This window comes from Diabrotica undecimpunctata, chromosome 9 (genome assembly GCF_040954645.1).
Source record: "Diabrotica undecimpunctata isolate CICGRU chromosome 9, icDiaUnde3, whole genome shotgun sequence".
In the NCBI taxonomy this organism is placed as follows: domain Eukaryota; kingdom Metazoa; phylum Arthropoda; class Insecta; order Coleoptera; family Chrysomelidae; genus Diabrotica; species Diabrotica undecimpunctata.
Genome location: NC_092811.1, coordinates 108,738,807 through 108,755,652, shown reverse-complemented (window position 1 = coordinate 108,755,652; position 16,846 = coordinate 108,738,807). Strand labels below are relative to the sequence as shown.

General features: G+C 32.8%; 1 protein-coding gene across 1 annotated transcript in view; it reads right to left on the bottom strand.

Moving 5' to 3' along the window:
- Positions 1-16,846, bottom strand: part of LOC140451278 (uncharacterized) — an 862,244-nt gene that overhangs the window by 240,598 nt on the left and 604,800 nt on the right.

The following is a 16,846-nucleotide window of genomic DNA, read 5'->3' as shown; positions in this document are numbered from 1 at the left end:
TATTTAATACTGTATTTTTGTATGTACACAATAAATATATTGGAATTAAGGTTTCAAAAAGAACTACTAACAATCATTCACCAAATTTCATGCTGAATGGGGTTCAGTTTTGAAGAAGTAGAATACCACAAAATCCTAGGACTTATTTTCCATAAACTTACATCGAAAAAACACATTGAAATAAAAACTAACTGTTTAACAAAATTAATGTATCAGTTTTGGGTTAGGTAAATCGTATATAATCCTAGTTTTTTGCTTTAATCGCTTTAAAATTGTATAAGGAATGATAATTTAGCTATGTGTATTTTTTATATTTTCAAACTTATGCAGATCCAATATTAAAAGTTTTAAATACTTAAAAGTTAGATTGCATATAAAAGAGCATTTAAGCTTTCAAATAAAAGTCGAACCATTGAAATCAGTTAAATAGGAGAGCCTATGGATTTTTTGAAACAACTACAAGTTTAAGTCAAAAAACAAATATAATAACTTTTTTAGTTTTCGATTAACGTTCTTTTTCTAAACTTACGTCGAAAGTTCAGCAAAAGACGCATATTTTAAGAACATAACATTTAGATTGGTCAATTAGTTGCGAAGTTATGATCGAAAATGACGTAACAAGTAATTGATTCGGGATTTATTAAATTAATTTTTTATTGAAGTTTATTTATAAAACTCATATTTATTTATAATTCATATTTACAAGTAAATAAATTTAGATTAATTGAGAAAAAAATATTATAGCTAACATTGACATTGTAACCTTAACGAACGAAAAAAAGGAAAAAGTAGGGGAGTGGATGGAACAGTGGCCAGTCAGGTACAGTGGCCACTTTTAAATATTTTGTTGTTGTTTGATAGATACAGACGCGCCATTTAGTACAAACGCTAACAATTTTAGTCACAGAGTCGCTTACTACACTTGACCCCTGCACCATCGTTTCCAGAACCATTTTGTATACGAACCTGTTGAGAGGTATGTTGTGTAGAAGTAGCAGGTAAGTTTAAACATCTTTTCAACCAATAATAATATACATATTAAATGTTCTGTATGTTTTGTGGTATACAGTATAGTATTTAAAACTTGCAGGTGATGCAAATTATGATCTTCAAAGTAGTAGATTTTAGGTTATGCCTCCTAAACAATGAGCTTTTGGTACAGTGGTCATACACTTATGCAGGGACAGTGGCCATTGCTTTTGACAAAAAAAAAGTGGTGGCCACTGTTCCTACATACGTTTGTAAAAAGCAGTGGTCATTGTTCTTTGTGGTCAAAAAAGAAAAGTTATTGACGCAGCAAGAAAAATCATAGGCAAGAAAAAGGGAAATACAAAAAGGGAATAGTTCAATGACGAGTGTAATAAGGACATACAGAAAAGAAATGAAGAACACAAGAAATATATGGAAAGAAGAACCAGAGAAAGAAGAGCAAGTTACCAAGATGCAAGACGGAGGGCCGATAAAATATGCCGAACAGAGAAAAGAAAATACGAAAACGGCAATATACAGAAAATGGAAGAAAATCTTCAACGCAACAATATAAGACAGGCGTACAGATATCTACGCAATTTAAGAGAAGGATACAAACCCCGAACAAATCTATGCAGAAAACAAGAAGGCAAGTAACCAGTGATCCAAAAGAAATAAAATCAGTCTGGAAAACCTATTTCCAAACTCTTTTAGGGACACAAGAAAATGAAGAGCATATGGACATGCATCACAATGAGGGAGACACCGAAAATATAGAACCCCCAACGACGGAAGAGGTAAAACAGGCAATACGAGCACAAAAGAACAATAAGGCTCCAGGTATTGACAACGTCCCCCCTGAGCTATATAAATTAGGTGGCGATCACCTAATAGGACAAATGCATATGCTCATGAACAAGATTTGGAATGATGAAAAGATCCCTAATGATTGGAAAACTGGGATTATATGCCCAATCTATAAAAAAAGGGATGCACTGAAATGCGAAAATAATCGCGGCATAACCCTCCTGTGCACGGCGTACAAAATTTTTACTTACATACAAAACAAACGACTTCAACAACTAACTGAAAATATTGTCGGGGAATATCAAACCGTTTTCCGACAAGGAAGATCTACAACTGACCAACTATTCACAGTGAAACAAATTTTAAACAAATCGTGGGAATATGACATTGACGTCCACAACATATTCATAGATTTCAAACAAGCCTACGACTCAATTAATAGGAACAAGTTATATCAAATATTGCAGAGCTTTAATATCCCCCAAAAATACATCCGACTGGTAAAAACAACAATGGATTCGTCAATAGCAACTGAGTCCAAAATGAGCTCACTAAGTCCAAAATGAGCTTACTGAAAACTTTGCAATAGTCCAAGGATTAAAGCAAGGAGACGGGCTGGCACCGATACTATTCAACCTGACCTTGGAATATGTGATAAGACAGCTGAATATAAGAAAAGGTAATCTAACAAATAAATCAATACAGATTGCCGCCTATGCCGATGATATCAGCATCATGTCTCGCAGAACAGAAGAGGCGGCAGAAATGTATTCACAATTATCTTAATTCAACAAAGGCAAAAGAGACCGGACTAGAAATAAATATTCAAAAGACAAAAAAGTTAACACAGGCAAGAGCTAGGGGAAACAGACGCACAGTTGAATTAGAGGACGATATTGAAACGGTAGAAAGTTTCACATATTTAGGAGTTGCATTAAAAACGGATGGAACAGAAGAACCAGAAATCCAAATAAGAATAGTAAAGGAAAACAAAGCTTATTTTTCACTCGATCATGTGTTCCGCTCCAAGAACACACACTGGAGATCGAAAATCAGCGTCTACAAAACTATTATCAGACCAATAGTATGTTATGCATGCGAGACATGAGTGATGACAGAAGAGACAAAAAGAAAACTGGAAGTCTTCGAAAGAAAAGTCTTAAGAAAGATATTTCGACGTATTAACGAAAACGGAATATGGAGATCCAGGTACAACCATGAACTCTACCAACTGTTCAAAGAGACACCGATCTCAGAATTCGTTAAACTTCAGAGACCTCGCTGGGCTGGTCATGTAGTAAGAATGAAGACAGAAAGATTGCCAAAAAGAGCCCTAGATAGTAAAATGCAGTGCGCAAGACCAAAAGGAAGGCCACGGAAAAGATGGGTGGATGAAGTGGCAGCGGACGCGCAAAATTTGTTAGACGTGAGAACCTGGAGAAGATCGGCGCGGAACCGACAAGGTTGGAGGCATAGTTTGGAGGAGGCCAAGGCCCGATTTTGGGCTGTAGCGCCATTGGAGAGGGAGAGTCCACTAAAAGTTGAGATAATTGAAATTTTGTCGCTATTTTGAACTCGTGATTTCATTTGTGAGACGGATAAAATTGCTATTTTAACCACTGCATCTCGTAGATTTTTTTGTAGTTTTAAAAATCAAGATTTCAATTAAGTTGCGCAATAGAAAAAAAGTGAAAATTTTTATCACATGAATTTATTTTTATTAATTTTATTATATTAAGTATAAAAATATTCCTCGACTTTTCCGATGTATGTATTTTGTATATTGACCAAATAAATTTTATTTATTTATCTATGAGCACGCTACAGCCCATAAAAGATTTAATGAGGGGACTGTAATCTTTTATATTAAAGTATACCTTCAGCAAGGAAACAGCTTTGAACACGCACAGATAATTTTATTATAACACAATTTATGACAAATTTAGTCCACAGCAACAATACCTCAATTAAAGATAAGGACATCGAATCGATGATTCCTACAAGAATTTGGACAATGAGATCAGAATAAGTCGAGACAACCAAACAATCAAGCTGAAAAGAAGAATAAACCTCGCTTGGGCTGCATTTGGAAAGATGAAGGATATTTTTAGGTCTAAGATTCCAATGCGTCTGAAAGGAAAAGTATTTAATCAGTGTATTTTGCCAGTGATGACATACGGCGCAAAAACCCTAACATTCACAAGAACAACAGTGAGTAAACTACAGGTTGCTTAAAGAGCGATGAAGAGAATATTATTAGTGGTTTGTCTTCGTGATAGAATACCTAATGCTACTATGAGCAAAAGATCAGTTTTTACTTTTTTAAGTATGCTTCTCGTTTTTCTCTACAAAATAATTTTACCTCATCCGTACACTAAGATTTTCTGTTTTCTTTTTCTATTACTAAATGATCACAATGAAATAATGTAGATATCAATTTTCATATTATGTTTAAAACGTTATTTTAAATTACGCGTAAAACAATTTTCTACATTTTAAGTTAAAATAATCAAAGTAAAATTTGGCGGCGAATCCAGGAGAAATAAATAAACTTTTCTAATTTATTTCCCGTTGAATGTTGTTTGGCCGTTGTTCGATTCAGTTTAAATTATCTAGAAATAGATCTTACTCGCAATTTGCATCTTTTTATACATTGTTATTCATTTCTGTCTTAAAATATACAGTCGTAATATTGGAATAGTCGAATTTTTGGCCGAGACATTTTTTATCACGTATTATTTGAAAATTTTATGAAATCAATATGCAACTCTAAATTAAACTGTATTAACAAAAAGAAATAAACCGATAGTATAACGTTTATTTTTTATATTTAGAATTTCTGTTGCTACCTTTTATCTTAGTGTCACTTATCCTTAGAGTATTCATTTGACTTCAGTCAAAAGTTTTTACTTGCAAAATTAAAATCCTATTGTGATAAGATACAGGATGATTGATTAGTGGGATAAAGCTCAGTAGATCCGCTATAAGAATAAAATATTCCTTATTATAACTTAATACTTAATACTCGTACTTATTTCTACTTAAAAAAATTGAATGTATTTCTGAAATTTGAAGAAAACGAAAAATATCTCGGAAAGTAATGAGAATAGATATAGGAAATACTGTATAAAAATTAAAGTATCATAAATACAATATTTCTAAAAAATAAAATTAGGGTGATCCATTTAAAAAATTGAGAAAATCGTAATTTTGTTTTGTAGTTCACCCTGTATACAAATTTTTGTCAATTATTTCAATTAAACTTAATTTAAAAACTACAATATATTGTTTACCTTATTATATAAAATAAATAATTGTTTATCCATTACTTCTTTATATGCATGGTGTTGACTTCATAGAGATTTCGAAAAAAAAAAATGGTTATAACTTGTTAAATACTCTGTATAGTAATGCAAAATGGATAACAATAAAAATTATTAACAAAAATTGTAGGCAATTAGGTTCACATTACAAAATTAGTTAGAATGTTACAGGGTATTCGACAACATAGTGGCATGCCAAACTTATGTTTTTTTAATGGAACACCCTGTATTTTATTTTATATTCGAAATCTTCTTCACTTTCTCATCACGACAACATGAAGTTTTGTTATGTTATACAGGGTATTTACAAATAACCAATTTGCTATGAAAATCGTAAGAATTTCAACTCCCTGTATAATTAAAAAGAAGTACAATAACAATGATCTATGGCTGCCATATTTTTTTAATAATTGTCAAAATTTTTAAAAATGATTGATATTCCTAATTTTCTGTATATCAAATTTAAAAATTATTGTAGAACAGAGCCGAGATGCGTAAAATGCATAGGGAAACATATTATACCAAAGATTGTGAAAAGCCACAAAATAAAGAAGCTAAATGTGTACACTGTGGTGTTGGTACACTACTCACCCATTAATTATAGAGATTACATCATTACTCTGGTTCTTCAAAACTCACTGAACAAACATAAACCTACAATCACACCAAAAAACAGCAGGCATGGAGAGTATTCTACAAAACCAACCAAGAGAGGTTAACCAAGTCCAAACATATGCCCAAATAGCCTCTAACGAGCCCAAACAAGGTAAAGAATGAACCGAGTTCGATATCAAATATACTACACATACTAATAGAATGCACGAACAAGCAAGAAGAATTCAATAAAAAAATTCTAGACAGATTAAATAGCATAGAAATTACATTGGATCATAATATCCTATAAATTTGATCTTGACAAAGGTGAAAGTAAATGCAAAACTTATACATTATAAATTACATCAGAAACAAAACAATTGGTTTAATAGAAAATTATTTTTTTAGAAATTTTAAATCTAGTTCTACAAAATGTTGTCTAATACATAATTCCCAATAATGTTCCCTCAATTTCACCTTGGCATTATGGCTTTAATTAAAATGATGTTATGAAATACTGCTGTTGATACTATTAAATGCATATTCACTTTCAAATGTAATCTCATTCGATTTATAAAAATTTGAAATTTTCGTTTCCATTCCTAGTTCGTATGGGAGATTCATTATAAAATCCACTAGGAAACTAAGTTCCTGTAGCTGGCTGTATACCATGTATCACAAAATTTTTTATTTCAAATCCTTTATAAAAGGTATATAATAAAATACCCAAACGGGCTATATCACAAATACATTACAGAACGTTTTCGGAATGTAAATTCCATCATCAGTGTAACGAAGTATACATGCTATGAGCCACTAAAATATATGGGTACAAACCCGTTAAATGTTGTTAATTTATAGTTATGTTACATTATATATTATTACAAATTAACTTGAACATCCAAATTTTTACATTTTGTTCTTTTCGTTTAATGTCTGTATTTTGTTAGTTCAAGAAGTGTGAGTTTCAGATCAGTGACACTCAATTCGGATTTCGGAATGGATTGGGAACACGAAAAGCTCTTTTTGCCTTAAATATGTTAACACAACGATGCAGAGACATGAATGTAGATGTATATACATGTTTTATTGATTATCGAAAAGCATTTGACTGCGTTAACCATCAAAAGATGGTCGAAATTCTGAGAACAACAGGAATTGACGAACAAGACTTGCGAATTATCTCAGAACTATATTGGCACCAAACGGCAACAATTAAAATAGAGCACACAACATCCGTAGATATACGAATCCGACGAAGAGTACGACAAGGTTGCGTCTTATCACCACTATTATTTAATCTGTATTCGGAATCTATATTTAGAGAAGTATTAGACGAGGTTGTAGAATTTGGAAATTCTTTGAAATATATATTGAAATATATTGAAATCCCCTCATACGTATTAAAAGACGAAGTAATTTTTTTGATTCCTCTTAGCGTCGCCGAATAAAATAAACCATTTTTCGAGTTGTTTATATTTCTTTGATATTTTCTTAAATCGAAACCGCTTTTAGGATATTCTGCGTTTCAAATAAATATTCCAGTTTATATGTTTTGTTTATGCTTAGTTAAGCGAATGAATTTAAAAGATTATTAGATCACTCTCGCAGAGGCGTTGTCATAGACAGCTGCTTCTAGAGTTTGTCCAAATTTCAAGACGAATTTGTAAAATTTTCGGTTTTTGCCCTTTTTATGGAAAATAAGTAGCAGTAGAGTTAATAGAAGCAATTTAATCAGTTCAATTATAGTTACAGTTAGAGTGAAATTTGAAATGTTGCCATTGTATCCAGCTGTACATATTCCTGTTTTTTTTTAAGAAGCCGAGTTTTTAAAGTTTGTGTTCCAACTTCCTTTTGTTTGTGTTCAGATATTTCCAATCTAGTTTCAACCCTCAGAAACTTTAGTGCTTTTTTTGGTGAAATCAGGTAACTTTTTCTGTGTTTTAATTTTAAAGTTAAGACAGACATTTTTTTATAATAATAATTGCTTTCATTATTTAAAAAGATAATTTGTTATTTGCCACAGTTTATAGCCCAGTTACATTTGTAAGTTTTGAGGCAACAGAGTTTGTAAACGAATAGGACATTATTTAAGTTTTCTTTGTTATTTTTGATATAAATTTTTGTAAGTACTTATATCACATATATTTTTACACCACTTAATATCTGTAACTGTTTGTGTTGAGACAGTAATAAATGTTTAATTTATTTCTCTGAACCATTTTGCCTTTTTATTTTAGAAAAGTCTCCCAACCTTTTTTTGTGTTTCTTATTTTAGGAAAGAAGAGCCCTGTTTTCCTTTTTCCAGCAAGATTAGGATTCTTCGAAGCGGCGTCCTTATTTCAAATAGCTAGAGGTCTTTCTTGTTGTTTTTTTTTGTCCATTTATTCCAGGACATTCATGTCAGTACCCCTTTGTTTCATTTTTGTAGTTGCCCCAATCAAACCCCCTTGCCATTCACTTATCCACGACCCAGCTCTCCAAATAAGCCCTGAGTGCCGTTCGCACAGTTTCGTTTATTTTGCTTGCCCTATCTCCACCCTCAGTAGTTTCCGTCCCCTAATTTCAACCCCCATAGCAATACCCTATATGGTTGCCAAAATATTTCGTTACAAGGTTCAAGGTGGAATAAAGATTAACGGAACCAGCATACACAACATCAGATACGCTGATGATACTGCCCTAGTAGTAAGCAACGCACAAGAACTACAAAATATAATAAATGCGGTAGTTCATCATAGCGAAATGTTCGGTTCACATTTAAATGTTTCCAAAACTAAAATTCTAGTATTTTCGAAGATACCAACAAACGTACATTTGTACGCCAAGGGACAAATAATAGAATAGGTAACTTCCACAAAATATTTCAGGGGTAAGTATCAACAGCTAGTATAACCCAAAAAAATTAATCCTGTCAAGAATCGAACAAGTGAGAAAAACACTCATGAACATGATATTTTTTACAAGATCAGACCTTAATATAGAGCTTAGAATTCGAATGATTAGATGTTGGGTTTTCTCTCTTTTGCTGTATGGCTGTGAGAGTTGTACAATGGACTCTAAAACAGAAAAAACAATAGATGCCTTTGAAATGTATATATACAGATGGATGCTGAGAATTTCATGGATACAAAAAGTTACCAATGGTGAGGTACTTCGGCGCATGAGTAAACAAAAAGAATTACTCAGCATAATCAAAGAAACAAAAATACAATACTTGGATCATGTGTTGAGAGGTGAAAGATACGAATTACTCCAAATCATATTGCAAGGTAAATTGCAGGGCGCAAGATCAGTTGGAAGACGCCAGAACTTGTGGCTGAAAGACCTGAGGAAATGGTTTGACCGCTCATCTACAGAAATATTTCGTGCAGCAATTCCCAAAGCTACAATTGCCATTTGGATCGCCAACCTTCGAAAGGATACGACGCAATAAGAAGAAATATAGACTCAGATCATTGCCTAGTAATCTCAACATTGAGGGCTAAAATTTCAAACACAAGTAAAGAAAATCAAATTGATACAAAAAAATGGAATGTGCAAAAGCTGAGAGATGCAACAATTGCAGAACGGTACTCAGAAAACATCACCAACACGCTAAGGAATCAAAATGTAAAAGGAACAGAAATATGTGCTTGTAAAAATAATTGGTTTGACGATGAATGTAAGAATGCAACAAAAGAAAAAAATGAAGCCTACAGAAAAATGCTTACCAGAAAAACTTGAACAACTGTAGAGAATTACAAGACAAAGAGAAGAGAAGAAAAGACGATACACAAAAGAAAAAAACGAAACCACCTAAATAAGGAACTTAATCTCAACAGAGAGAAAGAATTCAGAGTATTCTATAAGAAAGTTAACATCAACAGAAATGATTTCAAGGCAACCACAAGATAATGCAGAAGTCACAATGGTGACCTATTAACAACAATGAAAGATGTATTGAATAGATGGGTGGAATACTTTAACAAGGCACTTAATATAGAGGAAGAAGAAGAAAACCTTGAAGACGAAAGAGATGAGGTAAGGGGGACAAACGAGAGGGAAGAGGAACCAGTTAAAGATGCAGTTAAAAAACTAGCCAGGAACAAATTACCCGGAATAAATAATCTCCCAGCTGAACTATATAAAGAAGGTGGCCATGATACCATAATGGCATCACAGCAATGACAATGGAGTGTGGAGAAGACCATACAACTTTGAACTTTATAGAATATACCAGAAACCTGATATCGTTAAACATATTAAGACCGGACGTCTGAGGTGGATAGGGCATGTAATACGGATGGAACAAAATGACCCAGCTAGAAAAACGCTCCTGTATAGACAAATTGATCAGAGAAGAAGAGGAAGATCCAAAACAAGGTTTCTTAATAACATCGATGAAGATAGAAGAAATATGGGAATACGTGCTTGGAGGAGAAAAGCGATGTATAGGGACGACTGGAGAGAAATTCCTGAGGAGGCTAGGACCCACGCAGGGTTGTAAAGCCAGAATGATGATGATAAAAGAAAAGATATATAAGAGTGTGGTGATACCTTCGTTGGTGTACGGCGGTGAAGTGTGGCCTGTAAAAAAGATTCAGGAAAAGAAGATGGTGGTAGCTGAAATTGAATGTGAATGTTGAGTAAGACTAGAGGAGACATGATTAGAAACGACTTGATTAGGGAAATAGTCTAAAAAGACTACAGTCTCAAGAAAGATTCAAGAACAAAAACTGCAATGGTTTGGTCATGTCAGACGTAGAGATGAAAACTATCTGGGACGACGAAGGATAGAGCTATTAGAAGTTGATGGAAGGAGAGGTAGAGGAAAACCGAAGAGAAGATGGAAGGATTGTCTGGCGGAGGACTTGAGAGAAAGGGAAAGGTTTAGGTGAAGAAAACCCGATGGACAGAAATAAGTGGCGACAAAGAGTAAGTTACAGCGACCCCTGAAAAGGGAAAAGCTGAGAAAGAAGAGAGATTCTTGATAAATCAATATTTTCCGTTTTCTCCTGCACGAGGGAGTTTTTAGAAGGAAATCCGCGGGTAGGATTCCCAAACTTATTTGCATCTTTTTTTGTGGTCCCAAAATTGACATTTTCAGCAAAATCCAGCTTGTTTGTATGATTTTTGGAGGTCAAATTTCTGACGACTGGACTATATAGAAAAAGAGCAAAAACAAAAAAGCTAAATGAGAAATGACTGAGAATTTAATCCTAGAGGACATTGAATAATATAATAAATCTTACGTACGTTTGAAAAAACATAAGAAAAAGCCTTCAAAAAAAGAAATAATCAGAAAACGCAAAAATTGTATTCAAATCTCTTAACTAGCATTATTTTTCTAATATACTCTTCCAACGCTACTGAAGAATGAAACTATAATTCAATATATTTTTCCTCTTTCTAATTTGTATCCAACTTTATTTTCAAAGCTAATGGCAAATATTTAAGCAACTTCCTGTCAATATAAACGCAAAAATAGAGCGTGCAATATCGCGAAATGTTCCATATTTTTAACTGTGCTACATACTCTTGTATCTTTTTTAGAAAGTTAATTCCTCCATTTGTTTTTCAAACCGACATCTGATGTTACTTACACTTATATATTACGGAGCACGTGCTAAGACATTTGTTGTTATAAATACTCTATAAGTAGATATTAGAGGAGATAAATATAAACCATATGTGACAGAGCTATTTTGGATTTAAATCCGGCGATTAATCTTATTATTTATACGTTTGATACAGATAATAAAGATATTCTGTTATATTTAAATAAAATCTATATAGGTAATTAAAAAGTTAGAAAAAGGGCAAATCATCCAAGAACACGGTATATAAGTATCATTAAAAATAAACTAAAGTTGTGTTTATTATTTTGTTTATATGTAATTCTGATTTGGGCTTTGCACTACCATATAAAATTTGTGATTATTTGTGCACATATTTATCTTATATGGAGGGTATAGGTACAAAAGTCACATTCCCCACTTTTTGTCAAAAATGTATTTTTGCTTGTTTCGTATTCTCCACATTGAAACACACAATTTTTCAAAGTTTGAGAGAACAGTCTCTTGTACAAATTAATCAATAAAAATCGCGTTGTTATCCCAAAACTAACATTCTCTGCCGTGTTAACTTATAGAACTCACTCATCCTTTCAGCCTATGGGACTGGAGGTTTACGGTCATGTCACCTAGACTGTTTGTTAGCGGCAGTGTTAGCCTTTCGGTTTAGTTTATTATGAATTAGTTACACACAATTGAAGTACTTTTTCTAAGTTATTGTCGTTATTTTCGATATTTAAAGTAATAAAATACAAAAATAATGGATGTAAGTGTATATATATTCAGGAATTCTACAGTATTCATCGCCTTCCCTCACTCAACCGTTTCCATCTCTCTCTGTTGTCCCATTCTCCATCGTTTAGGCCTTTCTTACTCATGGCGTCGTCTACTTCGTTCCTCCAGGATTTTCGGGGTTGTCTTCTTTTCCTCCTTCCTATGGGGCTCCATTCGGTTATTCTCTTTATCCATCTTCTGTCGCTAGTTCTTCTTACATGGCGATACCACTTTAGTTTTTTTTTGTTCTATATATGTTAGTATGTCTGTTTCTATTGATGTTCTTTGCTTTATTTCGTCATTACTTCTCCTATCCATTCTTGTTACTCTGCAGCATCTTCGCAGGCATTCCATTTCTGTTGCTACTATCTTACTGCTGTTTTTCTTGTTTATGATCCAATTTTCAGCCGCATATGTCATAATACTTCGCACTAATGTTTTATAAATCTGTGTTTTTGTCTTTATATTTAGGTGTCTATCTAAAAACTGTGTCTGTTTAAAACAATCTGCAAACAACACGTGTACGTTAGATAAGGCTGTAAGTAAATTAACGTTTTCAGAAGACAACTCCGACTCGTCAGATGAGGAAATCAGTTCCACAGATTCCATAAACGATCCAGCTATGTTCCAAGATTGTCAGATTCTGATGATTCTGTACCTGCTGCTCAGATGCTATCCTACGACTATTTTTGAAATGAAAACATTTCAAGGACTGTTCGGTTCAGGATATATTAATAATGGTTCGGTACGCTATGAGTTTTTTCATGAGTGTCTCTGTCAGTATCCAGGCCTTCGCACCATATAGTAGGGTCAGGAAAATGTAGTATTCAACTAGTCGTAGTTTTAGAGAGAGGAACAAGTCCTTCCTTATGGCAAGCTTTTTCACCATGTTAAATGATGCTCTTTCATTCTCATCTTAATCTCGGTGACCAATTCTCATTTGTCAGATACAGTCAGAGTCCTCACTAACTGCATTAACCCTTTATGTTGACTGTTGTAATTTATTTATTCTACTAACAAGGATCACCGTATCAACGGCAGATCTGAAGTTGTTCCTTAACTCACCGTATATTTATTTTTAAGCCCTCTGTTGTATTTTCTAGACATTTTTTAAATAATTCCTCAGAGTAGTCTTTAAGTTTATTGCCTATTTGTACTCTTGCTATTTGGCTTCAGTATAGGTTTGCCACAATCCAAATATACTTGTCGTCAATACCTGTCTTTCGTAGAGTATCTATTAGTTTACTATGGATATTGTCAAATGCTTTTCTACATTCTACATCTACAAATACACATCCTCAATAACATGTCTATACCGCTGTGTTAGCACTTTTAACACGAAAAGTGCTTTCCGAAAGTCAAACTGTAATCTATCAATATTTGACACATTTTTTTTATCAGTGGAATAAAAACAAAAAGAGATTATACTAAACATGTTAAAACAATTTATAACAAAAGAATTATAGCCATGTTATCCAAAAAGGGGACGATTGTAAAGTTGAAAAAGGAAATGTGTGAAAAAGGCAAAAATGCTAGAAGGGAAGAAACAAAAAACGAAAACGACAGATGAAGCAATCTTAAGGTATCTGAACGTATATATATGATCTGAAACCCTGGAAATCTAAATGAATACTTCGTTAATGGGAGTAAAAATATAACATCAACTATTTTGCCACAACAAGATCCTATTTCCTATCTTCTCAATTCAAAAAAGGTTCAAATTCATTTCTTATAAGACCAGTTGATAAATCTGAACTGATCCAAACAATCAGTAGTATCAAAAGAGAATCTTCTAGTGCTGATGGACTATCCATAAAAAAAATTTAAATCTCCCAAAAAAATGTGTTGGAAGTCCTGGTCTTACTAATAAATGATTCCTTTAAAAAAGGTATATGTCCAGAGTGCTTAAAGTCAGCCATTATTATTCCTCTTCATAAGGGTGGTGAAAAATAGAATGTATGCAACTATAGACCTATTGCCTTACTACTGGTCCTATCCAAAATTATTGAGAGACTTATAAAAGCCCGACTTATGTCCTTTCTCTTTGAAAACAACATTTCGATCAAGTTCGGACGGAAAAAGTTAGTTCGGCTTTTTATCTAATAAATGTACCAGTGATGCTATGTTTTCTGTACTACATGAGGTCTATCAACTATGCCAAAGCTTTTGATTGTGTAAATCATTACAGTTTGATAAAAAAAAACTAATTTCTACGGAATTCGAGGTATTTCTTTGAATTGGTTCCAATCTTACTTGAGGAATAGGAAACAACTAGTTAGAGCAAATGATACTGACTCTAGGCACAAAAGCATTGTATGTGGAGTACCACAAGATTCAGTATTGGGTCCTCTACTTTTCCTTATCTTTATAAATGACATCACTAACTTAAAAATCGATGGAAAAATTTTTCTTTTTGCTGATGATACCAGCATCACCTGGTGGAACTCTAATATTGCAACTCTTCATGCAACTATAACTTCTGATCTACTTAAAATAAAAACCTGGTCCGACACTAATTTACTCTCTTTTAACGTGGATAAGACAGTAACATTATCCTCTAAAGTAGCTCTTCAACCCTTGCTTCTTAATAACAGCCAGATCAGTATTGTTAATTCTGTAAAATTTCTTGGTATTTTTGTAGACAGCAACCTTATGGTCCCTTCATATTGAGTTGTTAAGTGAGAAACTAGCCTCAGCCTGGTATGCAATAAGTTCTGTTTGGAAGGAAATCAATTTAGCATCTTCCAAAATAACACATTTTTCTTTGTTCCAGTCTCATCTTCGATATGGTCTTCCTTTTTGGGGTTCTAGTACAGCTGCCCAATCTGATGTTCTTTTTAAATTACTAATCATGACTACTAAAAGACCTAATCATGACTACTCCACCAGAAATTCAACCTTCGATCTGTATTTACCGATCCCGTCCAGAGGACTGATCTAACTGAGTTTAGTTTAGTAACTCTAAAAAGAAATCTATAATATATTCGGCAAAAAAATTATACAATCATCTCTCTTTCCTTAAGTTCCATAAGATGACAAAAGCCTATTTATCTGAAAGACCATATATTATTCAGTGGAAGAGTTTCTTAACGAATAACTAAGAAATTGCAGTACCTTTATGTACAAGTAACTAAAGTATTTTTGCAATTTGCATTTTATTTAAATTTTGTAATGTATTGTGTATTTTATTATCTTTTATTTTGTGAAATTGACGATTTATGTAATTTTAGGAAATTTTAAATTCTTATTGTGATTTTAACTTTTTGCAAGCTTTATCTATAAAATTGTACAATTTTCAGTAACAATCAAGCATATTTCTATTCTATTCTATAATGAAAACAAAATATTATGGAAAAAATTACTTTTTAAAATAAAAGGATAATAAAATTAAATTAAATATTTATATTTATTATATATACTTATACAGGGTGAGTCATAACTATTGGGACATAGACTAAGGACAGGTTATTTGGACCAAAATATGGCTATTGGGCCAAATATGCCTTAATAAAATGTTGCTGAGAAAAAGGATACAGGGTGTTAAAGTTAATTTTTGTTTTTCGTTTTTTGCTAATAGTTTCCCTGTATATTTATAAATTGCTATCAAAATTGGCACAGAGGCATAATCTTAGACGAGAAATAGTATTTTATTTATAATTCCATTATCAAATACCAAACTAATAAACAAAGTTACAACTAACGTAAGGTTTCCGTTTTGACGATAAATCAAAACTAAACACACTTTAACTTAAAAGAACTCACAAAAACTCAAACTAAATGTTCTACACGGTCTCCTTCGATTTCGATGCCTTTTCTAATTCTTTTTATAAAGGATTTTTGGACGTTAAAAAAATATTATTCTGTCCCCTTATAAGATTAGCTGCATTTTGAATGTATCTCCAAAGTTCGTCTCGTGTATTAATTTCTTTGGCATAAACTAAGGGTTTATATGTCCCCAAAAATAAAAATCTAGCGGGTTGTACTCAGGACTTCTTGGTGGCCATTGAAAATCACTGCCTCTGCCAATCCATCGTTGAGGAAATACGTCATTAAGATGATTTTTAACAGCTAATGAAAAATGAGGTGGCGCTCCATCCTGCATAAACCACATTTTTCTTCTTACATCCAGTAACAGATCATCTAAAATATCACTAAGAGTATTTTCCAAAAAGAATAAATAAGAATCTCCATTTAAATTCGGAGGAAGAACATAAGGCCCTAGTAGTTGGTCGCCTATAATGCCACACCAAATATTCAATTTAAACTCATGCTGAAAATGTGTAGCTTTAATAGCATGCGGGTTTTCTTCTTCCCGATAATGACTATTTCGCCAATTAAAAACCCCTCGTCTGATAAAAGTTTCTTCGTCGGTGAACACCCTGTATCTTTTTTCTCAGCAACATTTTATTAAGGCATATTTGGCCCAATAGCCATATTTTGGTCCAAATAACCTGTCCTTAGTCTATGTCCCAATAGTTATGACTCACCCTGTATAATAAAATGAAATCAAAATTAAACAAAATACGTGAGCATACTTATTTTACAGTGAACTTATATCAGACGAAATATTTTAAGCAATGAATGTCTCATATAAAAATGAAATCACTACTTGGCTAAAAACTCAACTTTATTTTGCCAAGTTCAAATATAATAACACAAAAGATAAATAGCTGCCTTAAGTCGATTGCAAAAATAGCATTTGGGATTAATAAATAACAATCTAAAACTTATTTATTGTTCATTCACAGTATTTTTTTTATGTGTCACCTATTTATTATTAAATTAGCTGATAAAAAGCTATAATAATAAAAAATACAAGGAAGA